Below are 16,613 nucleotides of genomic sequence, written 5' to 3'. Positions count from 1 at the left end.
AGAACACTTCGGCTATTGTGCTTCCCACCGCCGTCAGAAATTACAATCTAAAGCCGAATGATTCAAGTCTTTTACCTCTGTTCCATGGGATGCCGAGTGAAGATGCCCTACAATTCATTCGTGATTTTTGCACACAAGTTCAAACCATTCCATTGTTGAATCTCACGGAGGACCAACTTAAGCTCAAATGCTTCCCCTATGCACTTAAAGATCGGGCGAGAACATGGATGCTAACTCTGCCGCGCAACTCTATCACCACTTGGGGAGAAGCTTGTGAGAAATTCATGCTAAAATATTATCCGAGCCACAATTCTTAGGAGCTAAGGTCGCAAATCATGGAATTCACCCAAGGAACGGACGAGCCCTTTCATGAAGCTTGGGAAAGATTCTAAGAACTCCTCCGCCAGTGCCCGCAACATCAATTTCCCAACGTTATATTGATGCAATTTTTCTACGACGGGTTAGTGCAAACTGCCCAATTTATGGTGGACAGCACTGCAGGAGGGAACATAGCTCGGAAGATTGTGGCAGAGCTTAAGGAAATATTCAAAACATTAGCGCAGAGCTCTCAACAAAAGTTGGTCCGTGGAAAGAAAGTTGAGGCCAGCGCTGTGACGAATCAATTTGAGATGTAGAAACAATTAGCCTCAATAATGCGAGATGTGCAACAAATGAAGATGGGAAGAATGGAACCGCCCCCTGCCCCTATGCAAAACGTACAGCCGTGTGGGATTTGTGGTGATTTCAGCCACGAAGTTGATCAATGCAATAGAATGGGCGAGTTCACGTCGGAATGGCAGGCTGAAGTCCACTCTGCGCAAGGATTGCAGAGCAGACCTGACGGACAGAGCAGACTGCAGTATGGGCAGAGCTATAACCAAGGCCAAAAGAATTTCCCTGGTACCTGGAGAGGACAACAGCCCTATACACCGCAACCTAACTACTCCCAATATTACCCTCCAAGGTGTCAACTGCAAGGAAACTTTCAGCGCAATCAATTCCAGAGTGCACAGCAAATTCCAACGCAGAAACAATCTCTGGAGGACACGTTGCATGCGTTTATGGAGGTTAGCAAGCAGAGCATGGAATCTCAGGCTGCCACTATCAAACGCCTTGAGACCACCGTAGGGCAACTGTCGGGCGCGCTGGACCAGCTACAGCAACAGCAGAGCCAAACTCATCAAGTGCTAGCTCTGGCGAGGATGCCAGAGCAGACTAGGCTGACAGCTCTAACTTGGCAGCCAGAGCAGAGGAGAGAGTCAGCTCTGACTCGACAGCCAGAGCAGAGGAGAGAGTCAGCTCTGACTCGGCAGCCAGAGCAGAGGAGAAGGATGACAGAGCAGAGGAGAGCGCCAGAGTTGATAAGGCCAGAGCATAAACTTCACAAATCAAGTACGCCATATCAACCACCGAAGCCCAGCCCGCCTCTGCCACCATCAATTGTTGATCCAACCCAACCATTGCCAAAGAAAGAAGATCCAGGGAGTTTCATTATTGGTATTGGTTTGGGTCGAGCTGGAGAATTTACGGGCATGTTAGACTTGGGTGCGGCAGTCAATTTGATGTCGTATGCTATTTTTCAGATTGGGCAGGAAGGAAAAGGAGCTTAAAAGCACGAAAACAAGACTTCAACTAGCTGATGGGGCAAATTGTAGCACTCGTGGAATTTTAAAAGATGTTGAAGTCATGGTGAGAGGAATCACGGTGCTAGCCGATTTTGTTATACTCGAGGCAGGGCAAGGAATTATAGGAAAGAATGGGCAACTTGTTCTACTTGGTCTGCCTTTTATGGCTACTACCCAGACGCGCATTGATGTGGGTTCTGGAACTTTGAGCATGGTCGGGTCTAGTAGATCGGTAACATTCTCCGTTTTTCATAAGAAGCCTGTTATTTCTAACTCTTCTATGCATATCTGTTCTCTTGTTGAGATTGCTGACCATGAGGAAGAAGAAGAAATTTTCAGAGCTAACTGTTTTTCGCTAGCTCTACCCAGCGCCCCAGCTCTAACGTTGAATGACAGAGCAGAAAGTCTTCCGCCAGAGCTGACTAATCCAGCTCTACCGCTGGAGGACAGAGCAGAAATTTTTCGAACAGCTCTGAACAACACATACCAGAATTATGCTGAGGAGAAACTGATGTGCACCAGCCCGGAAGAGGACAAAATTATACAAAATTTTCTTGAAAATTTGCAGGATGAGGAAGCCATTGAAGATCAGTTTTTGGCCAAGCTTCCAATCGACGTTAATGCCGTTCATGAGGTGCCAACTACCGTGGAAGATGATGCAACCGTTGAGGAAGAACGGGCTGATGTGCTGCCATGCAAGGATGATACCGTGCTAAGAGTGCAGAGTGCACCACCTTTGGAAGAGAAGAAAGAGGAGAGATCTCGACATAGCTCTTGGTTCGAGAGAATGATGAATGCGATGAGCTCTGCTTGCTCATTAAGAGGATTCGCAGCTGAACTGGAGGATGATGTGCTTTCACGAGGACTAATTCAGCTGACGTTTCATAGCGATTTTGGTTAAGGGATCCTCTACGTCGGGCTGGCGACTCTAAAACTAGCGTTTGGTGGGAGGCAACCCACCGTGGTTTGGTTTTTGTTTTTGTTTTTCTTGTTCTTTGTTTTCCGTTTTTGTTTTGGTGTTTCCTAAGTTTTGGTTGCTATGTGGATACTTTGATGTTGGTGTTCATGTTTTGACTTCAGCGCTGCAGTTCTATCTCTGCCGCCAGCACTGCAGAACGCCAGCGCTGCCAAATGCCAGCGCCGCCCAGCCCACTTCCAGCGCTGCAATAGCTACGATGCCCAGTTTCAGCACTGCCCAGCGCCTTCGCTCCCCAGATTCAGCACTGCAGAACGCCAGCACTGCCCTGTTCAGCGCCACTATCTCTACTCTGCAAATGGTCGCAAACCTCCCTCTTCACCGGCTCTCACGATGCTTCACTTTTTCAATGCCGATAATCAGGGACGTTTTCTCAACTCTTCTTATTTCTTTTGTGCCCTGAGGACATGGCATGCTTTAAGTGTGGGGGGGTGTTTTGTTGTGCTTATGCTTTCAATTGGGCGAGATTAGTCTTTCTATGCTTAGTTTTTGGTCTCGAATCTTGCTAATTTTTATGAATTTGTGGAAGAGAAGATGGTTTTCGATGTGCATTTCGAGTTTGTATTTGTTTGGTGGTTATTCTTATTTTACTTTTGATATATGTTAATTGATTGTGTTAGGTCCGGGGGGTCTCGAATAGGTGTATGGAGGGGGGGAATACACCTATAGGCTATTTTTACAACAATCTACCGACCTCAATCAGAGGGATCTCAGTCAGAGATTAAAGCGAAACTTTACAAGAAAACAAGACACCTGTTTTACCGAAATTAGTTTTGACCAAAAGGGTTGACGACTGATACTGAAAGCTCTTCAGTAAAGAGTTATCAGTTAAGTCACTGGAACTTAACTGATCCACGTAAGGGCTTCAGTCGTGTTTGCAAAGATAGAGATGATATCACTCTTCCTTACTATCAGAGGATAGTTCAGTCAGATTGATATCATACGCAGCGGAAATTAAACTTAGTTTCGAATAGCCTCGGTGGAGCAGATAGTTGGATTAAGGTTTCTCTTTCCTGTTAGTCAGTGTTCAGTTTTATCAATTGAAATCGCACAAGTATTGAATGTAAAACTGAAAGCTGTAAATAATACAGAGACTTTTACGTGGTTTGGAAAAACCCTTTCCTACATCCACGGCTGGTTGATCAGACCAACAATCCACTCCGCAAGTGCTTGCCTGGTGCACTGCAAACCGTACCCGTGTGCTTGCCTGGTGCACACAACCGTAAACTGAAGATAAACTCTCTTCAGCACCCACACACCTCGCGTAGGATTTCCCTGCTAAGCACACCTCGTGCTCAGACTTCCCACTCAGAGTTCAAAGTACCTTCCTAAACTCCGAATCACTCAAACACTCTTATGGAGGAGAGGTTTAAACGAGTGCCAACTATACTTACAAAGAACAAGTTCTTTGAAGCAAGTTTGACCTTTGGCTTCTGGGTAAACAGATATATGCCTAGGGTCTAAGAGAATGTATGTAATCAGTAGAGACTGATTTTGGCTTTGGAATTCTCTTCTTCGATTCAAGCTTTGGGCGGTTAAGCTTTAGGCTGAGTAGCAATTTCGGCAGAGCTTCAGCTTATGTCGTTGAATCGGTGAAGATTGAAGTGATCCTCGAGCGCTATTTGTAGGAGAAATCTTGAATAGATCCGTTGGCGTAAATCGTCATCAAGTTTTCTTCCGTTGGAGAGCAATTCGAATTTGGGCTGAGGCTTCAATCTTCGAGGTTCCTTGTCTGTGTGGAAACGGCTCTCTTTGATGGACAGGAGAAGCGACATCTCTGAAAAGTAACCACCAGATAGGAATGACCTCTGCAGAGATAAGATATTGTGATATCTCTGCATTTAATGCGGCTGTACTTGTGCGTACGTGGCTTCCTCTGAACGTTGGAAGATCAGTCCTAGGAGAAATGTTCAACTGATACTTGACTTTAGTATCAGTCCATTGCGCTCATTAAATAATCAGTCTTCAACTGATACTTCAGTTGGTAACTCCAGTCTTCAGTCTTCAGTCTTCATTCTTCAGTCTTCGACACCGCAACTAAACTAGAAACGAACTCTAACACTTGAGTTCAAAACGATTCTAGTCTATTACAAATAAGTCCTATGATTTTTGGTATCATCAAAACAAGGGTTAGGATATTTCACAAGGTTCCCAACAATTTCCCCCTTTTTGATGATGCCAAAACCACACAGCAGTTCTAGACAACAAAAAGACTGAACTCATAGTACAAGTTCTAAACAAGAGGTGAAAACAGTTCCACCTTAACAATAGAACCTAAACAACTTGTACTTAGAGCAAGAACGAAAACAGTTCTAAAAACAGAACATAAAGAAGACAGAAAAACCATAATCAGAGCCTGGACAAAGAGTCATTGTCTTCAGGTTGAGATAAAAAAGAAGTTCATTTCATTAATAAGACTGATAAGCCATCAGTCGAGGTACAGAGCAAGACTTACATTGGAGTAAAAAGAAAAACAAAAACATCATGGATAAACCATGGACTCCAGCAGTCTGCTTGGCTGCGCCTTGAACTTCTTGATCTTCATCTTCTGTCTTCATGTCTTCATGTTCCTAAGCTTGTTCCACTCTCACTTGTGTTCCGTTGATTTGAGGTCTCTTCTGAAGCGTCATCCTTCTGATGATTCTTAGCTATCCCATCTACAGTCAAGAAATAGGGACAGGAGTAACCCAAAGGAAGGGTTGCTCACTGACTCTGTCTTCTTTCCCCCTTTTTGGCAACATCAAAAAGAGAGATGACCATGGAAGCTGAAATCAAATGAGACAACAACTCCAATTCTCAAGTTATGGTGACGACTTGAGAAGAGGAGAGGTCCCAAATATGCAGAAGGAGGAGGACGTCAGGAGTGGGTGGAGAAGGATGAAAAAGAGAGGACAGAGAAGGCGGAGAGACAGAGAAATGGAGAAGAGCAAACTGAAGGAAAGGAAAGTATGCATAGCATCGTTAGAGATAGTCATGAGATACAACTATACATACGATCCGAAGAACGAGGAGACAGACGAGAAGAGAAGAATTATAGGAGTGCGAGAGGAGGGGAGGAGAAACGAAGGAAATGCATGACGAGGCGTGGATGAAGAAAAAGGATCAAAACACGCTTTGTCATACATAGGAGAGAAGAAGATGTGGAGATGGAGAATCGAATCAGTGGTAGTCGTGAGGACTAGCACTGTCGATTTTGCGCCGGATGGCAATGAGCTTCTGCGCATTGCTGTTGCACCACATGGAGGCTTCACCAAAAGGCGAGGAGCTTCCTGAGAATCAGGTGAAGTTTGTCCATATTCAGACAGGAACTTCCAATCCATGTTCCGGGCATGAGGATGGAAGACACTCGCTTCGCTGGATACAAGTGAGGGTAGAGCAAACTTTGACGCCGGAGAGACGTTGAGATCCAGTGGAAGGGTCCGGTGAAAACCAAGACTATGAGTGTCAATCTTCCACTCCATGACTTTGCAGTCATAGATTTCTCCCTTAGTCGGAACAATTTTTCTCTGCAGCTTTGGAAACAATTGAAGCTTTTTCTCACAGTGAAGGCTGTGGAGATTTGTTAGTTGATGCAGAAAAAAAACGTGAAGACAACATGGTATAAATAGGTAGAAAGTGAACCATGAAGAAGATGAAAAAGGTTTTTCGAAAACTGTGCCTAAAATGCAATTGAAGAAAAATTTCGCGTCCGCCGTCACTGCGAAGGACTTTGAAAGGCATCATTACATTATGTCATGTCAATGAGCGTTTCAAGAAATTTTATTGCAGAGGCAAAACGGTTGGATGGATTTTTGGCAATAAGATCAGGACAAGTTCAATCAAAATAGATTTTCACTTTTAAAAATCTTGTCCTTTTCGGATATTCCATATTCCAACAATTCCAACAATCAGTTAAAGTTTTTGAAAGAAACTGATCAGTTAGAGAAAAGGTTTTGAACTAAAAGCTTAAAGCTCTATACTGAAATAACTGATTTTGAAAAGTAAGCATTTAAAATACTTACTGATCAACTGATCATCGTAGTCAGTTGATACCACGTGATCCTGGTAGATTCATCAGGATGACTTCATCTTCAGATGAGCATTCGGACTTCATTGCTTTCCACGTCGGCGATCGTAGAGGCCGCAGTTGGTTGACCATCAGTCAGCATGACTGTTTGAGAAAATCTTCAAACACAGCATCACTCTTCAGGGTTGATGAGGCCGATCTTTGCACATAGATCATTGAACCTTTCTTCTGGAAGAGCCTTGGTCAGCAAGTCCGCTCTCTGAATAGCAGTAGGAATCCATTCCACAGAGACATTCTTCTTTTCGACATGATCACGAATGAAGTGATGTCGAATCTCAATATGCTTGACTCTGGTATGATGAACTGGATTCTGGGAGATTGCAATAGCACTGGAGCTATCGCAATAGATAGGAACTTCCTTTTCATCGATCTCATAGTCCTTAAGTTGATGGACTAACCACAGGATTTGTGAACAGCAGCTTCCAGCAGCAACATATTCAGCTTCAGTTGTAGAGGTGGCGACTGAAGTCTGCTTCTTTGAAAACTAAGAGATGAGCTTGTTGCCTAGGAATTGACAAGTTCCGGAGGTTGATTTACGATCAAGCTTGCATCCAACGAAGTCTGAGTCTGAATATCCGGTGAGCTTGATGTCGTCGTCTGCTGGATACCACAATCCTAGATTGGGTGTGCCTTTGAGATATCTCAGAATTCGCTTAGCTGCATCCAAATGAGCTTTCTTAGGATCTGATTGATATCTTACACATACCCCGACTGCAAATGCGATATCTGGTATGCTCGCAGTCAAATACAGCAAAGATCCAATGATTTCTCTGTACTTCTTCGAAGGAACAGAGCTTCCTGCTGAATCTGGATCAACTTTCCAGTTTGTATTCATTGGGATCTTGACTGACTTCATGTGCTGAATATCGAACTTAGCTATCAGCTCCTTGGCATACTTGGACTGGCTGATCAGTATTCCTTCGTTGGACTGCTTGACTTGCAATCCGAGCAAGAAATTCATTTCTCCCATCATGGACATTTGAAACTTGTTGGTCATGATGTCAGCAAACTTCTTGCACGTGCGTTCGGATTTGGATCCGAAGATTATGTCATCGACATAAATTTGAACAAGCAAGAGATCTTCTCCTTCTTTGAGAGTGAACAAAGTTCTGTCCACAGATCCCTTTTTGAAGCCTTGTTCAACCAGATACTCCGAGAGAGTATCATACCACGCTCTTGGTGCTTGCTTCAACCCATAGAGCGCTTTCTTCAGCTTGTACACCTTTTCTGGTCCAGCAACCTCAAACCCTGGAGGTTGTTCTACATAGACTTCATCTGTGAGCACTCCATTGAGAAATGCACACTTGACGTCCATTTGGTGTACCTTGAAACCTTTGTGAGCTGCGAAGGCTAAGAAGAGTCTGACTGCTTCCAATCTGGCAACTGGGGCAAACGTCTCGTCGTAGTCGATTCCTTCTTCTTGACTGTATCCTTTAGCCACAAGCCTTGCTTTGTTTCTCACAACGTTTCTTTCTTCGTCTTCCTTGTTCTTGAAAATCTATTTCAAGCCAATCACCTTTGCATCGTCTGGTCGATCCACAAGCTCCCAAACTGAATTCCGGTTGAATTCATTGAGTTCTTCTAGCATTGCGATGACCCATTGAGTAGACTTCAGAGCTTCTTCAATATCCTTGGGCTCTGTAGTTGATAAGAAACAGCTGAAATTCTTATCTTCGTTGATGCTGTTCTAGTTGATGTCGAAGACGAGGTTGTACATTGATCTCCGAGTCTTGATGCCTTCTGATGGTTCTCCAATGATGTTATCCTTTGAGTGGAGTTCAAACCATCTTCGATACTTCTTGATTTTTTCAGGGAAAGGTGGGGCTTCTTCAGTCAGAATGGCTCTGGGGTGTTGAGCACCTTCTGGAGCAGGGGAGAGTTGAGCTGGGGCGGCTTCTGCGCGTTCAACTCGAACTTCAGCGACTGGGGTTCCCCCTTGACTGATGCCATCTGCATTGGCTCCAGTCTGAACTTCAGACCTTTGGTTGATTTTCTGATACTGAAGCATTTCAGCATCTTCATCTTTGCCAGGTCCCCACACCAAGACAGTAGAGGGCTCGATGTTGTGGCTTTCAGCTTTGGAACCTTCAGCGATCTGAATATCCTTTTCAGCATCTTGTTCCCTGAAACCATCTGTAGACTCATCAAAGATCACATGAGGTGTTTCTTCTACACAAAAAGTTTGAGTATTGAACACTCGATAGGCTTTGCTTGATCGTTCTGTTCCAGAGTATCCAAGGAAGACTCCTGGATCAGCCTTGCTATCGAAAGTGTTCAACCTCTTCTTATCATTGTTGTGTATGAAACACTTAGAACCGAAAGCATGAAAGTAGGCAATCGATGGATTTCTGGGCATTCATGTCGAAAGTGCCCTTTCTTTCTACATCCAAAGCATTCCATATCTTTGATGTCGTAAGCGGATGACTTCCTTTCTCCGCTTCGATCTGTGGAATGTCTGGAGTTCCCTTCTCTTTCTTTTCCTTTGAAGTGGTGCTTGTGGAACCTCTTGTACTTCCGGAACTTGGATTCCATCTTGTTGAATCTTTCAGTCAACAAAGCATATTGGCTGAAGTAGTCCTCTTGGTTGAGTTCCGTTGGTTCCTTGATCTGCTTCTTGCCTTCTCTGGTTGAGGCCTTCAGTGCAGCTTCTTTTGAGGTTGATGGACCATCTTCGTCTGATCCTCCAGCCTTCTTGTTTCCAAGATTTCTCAGAAGGTCGAACTTATTTGCCATGAGGTCGGAGAAAAGCTTGTTTGTCGGGAGCTGACTGAATCCTGGCTTATGTTGATGAGCGACTGAGTAGATCTGCCATTCTCCACGTGGCAGTGCTCGAAGAATCTTCAGATTGATTTCTCGTTGAGTGTATTTGTCTTTGGAAATAGATTGAACTTCATTCAATATAAGATTGAATCTTTGTTCCATTTCCTCGACAGATTCATTCTTGAGCATGAGGAAGGAGTTGAACTTCTGGCAAGCTATGGATAGCTTATTCTCCTTGATTTCCTCAGAACCTACGCACATTCTTTCCAGAATGTCCCACATCTCCTTTGTTGTTCCACACTTGATGATCTTCATGACATACTTGTCGGGAACGGTGCCGGAGATGATGCTTTTGGCGAGGTTGTCTAACTCATCTTGCTTCATTTCTTCTGTGGTGAAGTCTGCCTTTGACTTAGGCTGTACATCATCGTAAGGATCTTGTTGGAGTTCAACAGGAACCCTTTTGATAGTTTCTGTGATGGTGATTGGTCCGTTGGTGATGACTTCCCACATTCTGCAATGTTGGGCGGTGAGGAAGCTTTCAAGCCGAAACTTCCATATGTCGTATTTTTCAATACTAAACATAGGTAGAGAGGATAATCTGCTGTTGTTAGTCTCCATCAAAAAAGAGAGAACAGATAACAGCAGATAGAGCAAATAGCAAGCACGAAAAGAAGGAGTAAACTTTTTCGAGACCTTTAAGATAAAGGATCTAGTTCAAATAAAACCTAGTCAGATACAGATAGTGTCGCAGCCCGAAAACCCAACACTAGTGATAGTGGGGTACGAGTATCGATACGACTATTTTTAAAAGAATAAAAGATAAGAAGAATAGGTCGAACATCAAGCGGAAGCTCGCATCAAAAGGTGTTAAAGAAATCATTATAAATGAACCCAAGGGTAAAATCGTCAACGTCGTTATAACTTTTTAATTATCAGGAATTTCACGAACAAAAACAAAACGGGTATCGCTCATTTTTCGTAAGGGAACATAATATGCAGAGTATCGCAGCAAAAGGCGAACCGATTATATGTATGAAGACATATAACCGTGAGTACATTGCTTAACTTCAAAAGAAAATTAAAGTATATCAATCATCAAGACTTTATCGTCAAAATGGAAATACGATAAAGTAAATACATCCTCCAACATTTCCCCGCCAGCACCAGACCAATCTCGCTCCTCGCTTAGTCTGCACATTTAGAAATACATGCAGGGCGTGAGTATATAATACTCCGTGGGCAAACGCCGAAAAACAAGAAAGGTGCTCTTAGAGCTATAGGTTTGAAGCTTGCCACATCTCAGCAATACACAGAAATAAGTTAGTATTAAATGAATCTGTGCATGCAGTTTTAATAATCAACATCATAAATAAACGATAGCGCTATCAAAGTACTCATCATGTATGTACCACATCTACAACTCATCATCATCAAAGGTACTGAGAAGTAGGCCTCCTTCTCAAGCACCGTGACCGGCCGATTCGCTCAACGGCTCACAGTCACCTCTGTGTACACTAGCCCTGGCAGGATAGCTATCAACTGCCCAGGACCCGATCGTCTCATCTCAACAGTAGAGGGTAAACATACAAGCTCAACATCATCATGAAAATTGGCAAGTCAAACAGTTCTCAAACATCATTTATCTCAAATTATTTGATAAGCTCATAACATCATTATATCATCAAATCATTTTAGAAAGCTCGGATAATATATGTATACTCAAAATATTGCCCACCTGAAGACCTTACTCAAACACTCCCGTCAAAGCGGAGTTACTTACTTCCTTGCTCTGCTCGTGTCTTCAGGGATCATCGTCATCATCGAAGGTTCATGTCATAAAATGAATCTCGATTAGAACTCAACGACAAAAACTCATGCCTTAACTCATGCTCTATCTTATATTCTATCTCTTGATCGACTCTACATAAACTTCTTCACTCATTTCAAATCCTTAAGTCCAAGGATAGGTTTCAAGAAAATCATGGTTCTAAGTCTCGATTTATCTCTCATATAAGACTCGTCTAATCTCATTAAAACACTTAGGCAACATAAACACATAAGGCACATAAGAAAATACAATCAAACATCAACAAATCATGTTCTGTTTTTCCCACTGACTCAACTTCAAAATTTAACACGTTCTGACTCCGACATCGCCTGGACTCCAGATTCATACCAAAAGAAAGATATTTGAGTCTAGTTTCATTTAAAAAAACGTAGAGTCAGAAACTCCAAGTGGTTTGGGAGATATGGCATTTGTACCACGGTCTACCATATTCGGCAGTTTTGAGCAATCGGAAACATTGATTTTTAAAAAATAGTAAACGTTGTCAAACTGAGCTCACATTTGGTGGATCTCTAGCCCATACAGTAAGGTTGATAGCATAAAACTTTTGGAAGCTAGATCACACAGGAAGATACTGAAATGAATGACTTTGTCCCCTGTTCTCTGAAATTCCCGGTAGAAATGTGCAGATTTGGTTTTGCATTTTTTAAAAATAGTAAATCAAGTCCAAATGACTTGAAATTGTACCGGTATGCTCAAGACTCATGTAGGGACATGCTGTAAAATTTTCAAAGCCATTAGACATCGACAACCCGTCGATCACAGTAGGTCAGTAGCCTACGAAAAAATCACCAAAACTCATCTCAAACTCTTAAATGCTCAATTCAACATTTCTTCAAAGAAAACCAATCAAAGTTCATTTTAAACACATATAACACTCAAAAACATTCAAAACATTTAAAATACTCATCATACTCAAATTAACTCTCCTTTTTTACATCTTAACTCAAATTTCAAGGAAAACGTTTCTACAAACGTATCAAGTCAATCCTCTTCTCAATTTCATGCTTAAAAACACTCAATCATTCAAAATGACCTCATACTTCATATAACTCATTTTATACACATAAATCCCCCTTTAATCATACCAACCAAACTTTAATAAAAACTCATATATTCACATAAACTCTCAACAAAAACATGACAACTTCACAAAATGGTCATAAAGCAAATTAGACCTCATTTTATCAATTATTGACTTCTCAAAATATGAAAACTCAAAAACTCTCATAAACTAACTCAAGTCAAAATTTTACTTAGCTTCCAAAAGACTTAATCAAACATATTAAAACACCAACATCATGCTCAATTACACATATCTTAAGCCAAATCATTTATTAAACACATAGACAAGAAAGTCCCAATTTTTATTAAACTAAACTCTTTGAAATTTTATGAACTCACATGGATCTTTAATCTCATCATATATCTATTAATCTTAACCCATTTAACTCACATATAAACCATCAATTTACAAATTAGAGCATAGATACACATAGCCCTAATTTTAGTAAACTAACTCATATCAAAATCATCATTTGACATCATATACTCAATTTACTCCATCAATCATCATCATATACATCTCATAGACTCATTTACATCATCAATTTATCTATTAACTCATTGACTCAAAATTTCCCATTTTTGGGTAAACTAACTTCCATCGAAAATTCAAATCTCAAAGCATAGCTTTGCAAAACACACATCAATCATCACCAAACATATCATAGATCATTTTTCTCACCCCAATTCAAGGAAAGAAAAAGAAAAATTTTTGAAGGGTATAAGACCCATATTTTCGAAAATTTAGAGAAAAATGAAGGGGGTGGTTTTCTTGCTTCAAACTCTCAAGAATACTTATATATAATCTCAAACAAGTCTAATCTATGAATATGGAGATCACTTACCCAAACTTACACCCAAAACCAAACTTTCTCTCTCTAACTTTGAAGATCAAACTCCAAAGATCTTCTTGGATTCAAGGAGGTGGAAGTGTTTAGTGTAAGATTTAGAGGGTGATTTGTGTTTTTGGTGTGATTTTGTGAAGCTCCGAAGGTCTTGTTAATGGTTGTCAATGGTGGAAAGTAGAGAGATGAAGGGAGGGAGAAGGTGGTGATCGAAAATTTGGGGTGGAGTGAGAGAGAGAATTATCTTGAAAGATTTGAGAGGATTTTGCTAATCTTATAGAAGATTTGGCAATCTTAGTGAATATTGGCATTAATTGCCTTGATCTCTCTCTCTCATAATCTCTACACTCTCTCTAATCTCTACTCTCTAAATCTCTACTCTCTCAATTTTAGTAATTAGTCTCATACTTGGGAAATTAAAAATAAATCATGTGAGAAGGGTGATTAAATAATAATCACAAAAACTATGGAAATATTACTCATTAATAAAGTACCATAGTATAATTATTCATGTGACCAAAATAAAATAATTATAGCACTAATATTAGTGCACTCACTCAATTATAATATTCCTCATCATAGGAAAAATAATTTAAAAATATTATGCTTGGAAAAATTTCCATAAACCGGCATCATTCGATTTCTTGGTAAAAATAAGCCGCACTTTCTTTGGAAACTTAATAAAAATTCCCAAGTGCTAAGGTTTCAAATAAAAATCATAATAATATGGTCATATTGACACACGTCACAAAATCACATAATCACTCAGTCACGTAAATTCACATAACATCACATCAAAACAGTCGGCAGACTCAAATAAGCTAGACGTCTCTCTGACCGACTCAATTTATCAAGGTTTCTCACTCTTTCTTCCTCGACTCTATTTCCAACTCATTATTCCTATTTTTCTTAATAGGACAGTCAATCTCTAATAATTCAGTATCCGGTAACTCTATTCCCGGTAGTTGGAAATAAAATAAAATCTCAGCTCAATTCAATCAGCATCTCTATCTCAACTCATTTCTCAAATCTCATCACTCTAATTCCATCATCGGTTTATTCACTCGTATCTCTATTTAAAAGACAATCTGTCTTATCTGCTCATAAAAAAAAGTAGTCTCGTATTTCGACATCTCAGTTCTCTCAATAGTGTTAAGACACTATCTCACAACATGAGGAAAAGTACGGGGTGTTACATCCTACCCCCCTTAAAAAAAATTTCGTCCCGAAATTTGAGTTATTCACCTTCGGGAAAAAGCTCTGGGTACTTCTCTTTCATCTTCTCTTCAACTTCCCATGTTGGTTCTTCTTGACTGTGATATCTCCATTGGATTTTTATCAAAGGAATCGATTCGTCCCTCAATTATTGGATCTTCCAGTCCTGCATAGCATCAGGTTTATCTCTTCGTAGCTCAAAACTGGTTCCAGGGACACTTCTTCTTGATAGATGACGTGTTTTGGATCAAACACGTACTTTCTCAACTGAGAAACATGGAAAACGTCATGGACGTTCGCGAAGCTCAGAGGCAACGCTAGTTTATAGGCTACATGGCCTATTTACTCTAATACATATCATAAGGTCCTATATATATCTCGGTTTGAGTTCTTCGTTAACTCGAAAATGACATGCTCCCCGGGATAGGGAAAAACTCACACAAACATCATTTCTAACGTTGAAAGAATCTATCGGTGATTACTCAACTGTTTGATTTTCTTCTCTCGATTTTGCTAATCGATGCCATAATTCATGGCTATGTGGTTCCACTTCTATTGTGAAAGTCTCTAATAGGTATAATTGTATAAGGTTGCCAAAGTGGCACCTTCACGTGTTAACACGTTAAACATCCTTCTACGAATGATGCCATCTCTCGCTTCTTATTCTCCTATCAAAGCGTCGTTTCAGTCTTGGCACGTATTCATACTTTCCGCCTGTGCGGTGTAAAAGGTATCATGAGCTTTGCTCGAAATTTCATTTTTCAGCTCTTCTTTATCAGGCACACACAGTCGCTCTCTTAAAACTAAGATGGCATTATCTGCCGCCTCTTGATACTTCTCTATTTTCTCGATTCGAATCTTCATTCGCAATCTTTCCATCTTCTCATCCTCTCTCTGAGCTGTGACTATTCTCGATCGTAGGTCAGGTATAACGTTCAGTGCAGAAATTATTATTTCTGTCGTTTGTAGTGGTATTACTACCTCCTAATTCATCTTCTCGAATTCCCTGATTAGGTTCACTTCTCGTGTAAGGAGAAATCTTAACTCTCCCTGATTCTTTCTGCTCAATGCGTCGGTTACAACGTTAGCTTTTCCAGGGTGATAATTTGCTCCTCGATCGTAATCCTGCACTAACTTTCATCATCTTCTTTATCGCATGTTCAGATCTTTTTGCTCAAGAATTATTTGAGACTTTTATGATCGGTGTATATCTCACATAGTGCTATGTAGAGACGGTGTCTCCAGATCTTCAAAGCAAGCACTACGGCTGCTAATTCTAAATCATGCGTTAGATAACTCATCTCGTGTGGTCTCTGTTGTCGCGAAGCATACGCTATAACTTTTCACTCTTGCATCAGTGCACACCTTGGATCATTTTTCGATGCATCATTATAAACTGCATACTCTTGATCCGCTGGGGCAAAAGTAAGCCTCTTCTTTAGCTTTTGAAAACTTCGCTCGCATTCGTCCGTCCAAATGATCTTAACTTCTTTCTTTAGCAGGTGCGTCAATGGCTTAGCGATTTTCGAAAAGCCCTCTATAAAACGTCGATAATATCCTGCTAATCCCAGAAAACTGCGAATCTCGTGCGGTGTGGTTGGCGATCTCCATTCCTGTACCGCTTGAACTTTCGCTGGGTCTACCTCAATTCCTCTCGCGGAAACGATATGGCCAAGAAAATTAATTTCTTTAAGCCAAAACTCGCATTTGCTAAACTTAGCATACAGCTTTTCCGCTCGTAATCTTTCCAACACGATCCTCAAATGCTCTTCGTGTTCTCGTTTACTCTTCGAGTAAATCAGGATATCGTCTATGAAGACTAACACGAACTTATCTAAGTATTCGTGAAAAACGCGATTCATGAGATCCATGAATACTGCCGGAGCATTCGTCAAACCGAAAGGCATAACTATAAACTCATAGTGTCCGTATCTTGTACGAAATGCCGTCTTCGGAACGTCTTCCGATCGTATCTTTAGTTGATGGTATCCCGTTCTCAAGTCAATCTTTGAAAAGGTGCTCGCTCCTTGTAGTTGATCGAACAGATCATCGATCCGGGGTAACGGATATTTATTCTTTAATGTCACTTTGTTCAACTTTCGATAATCGATACACAGCCTTAAGCTTCCATCCTTCTTTTAACAAAAAGATCTGGTGCTCTCCACGGGAAAACACTGGGTCGAAAGGAACTCATATCTAGAAGTTCTTGGGG

At 41.1% G+C, this 16,613-nt stretch overlaps 1 long non-coding RNA gene across 1 annotated transcript; it reads right to left on the bottom strand.

The window, feature by feature from the left end:
• Positions 1–10,317: 10,317 nt before the first annotated feature.
• Positions 10,318–13,567, bottom strand: LOC130996717 (uncharacterized). Its single transcript, XR_009092754.1, has 3 exons — positions 13,187–13,567; positions 11,166–11,229; positions 10,318–10,620 (listed from the first exon to the last, which is right to left on the bottom strand). It is a non-coding gene; the product is annotated as an uncharacterized LOC130996717 (long non-coding RNA).
• Between the last annotated feature and the right edge of the window lie 3,046 nt (positions 13,568–16,613).

Source organism: Salvia miltiorrhiza, chromosome 8, assembly GCF_028751815.1.
Source record: "Salvia miltiorrhiza cultivar Shanhuang (shh) chromosome 8, IMPLAD_Smil_shh, whole genome shotgun sequence".
NCBI classification, from domain to species: domain Eukaryota; kingdom Viridiplantae; phylum Streptophyta; class Magnoliopsida; order Lamiales; family Lamiaceae; genus Salvia; species Salvia miltiorrhiza.
This window is presented reverse-complemented; position numbering and strand designations above follow the sequence as displayed.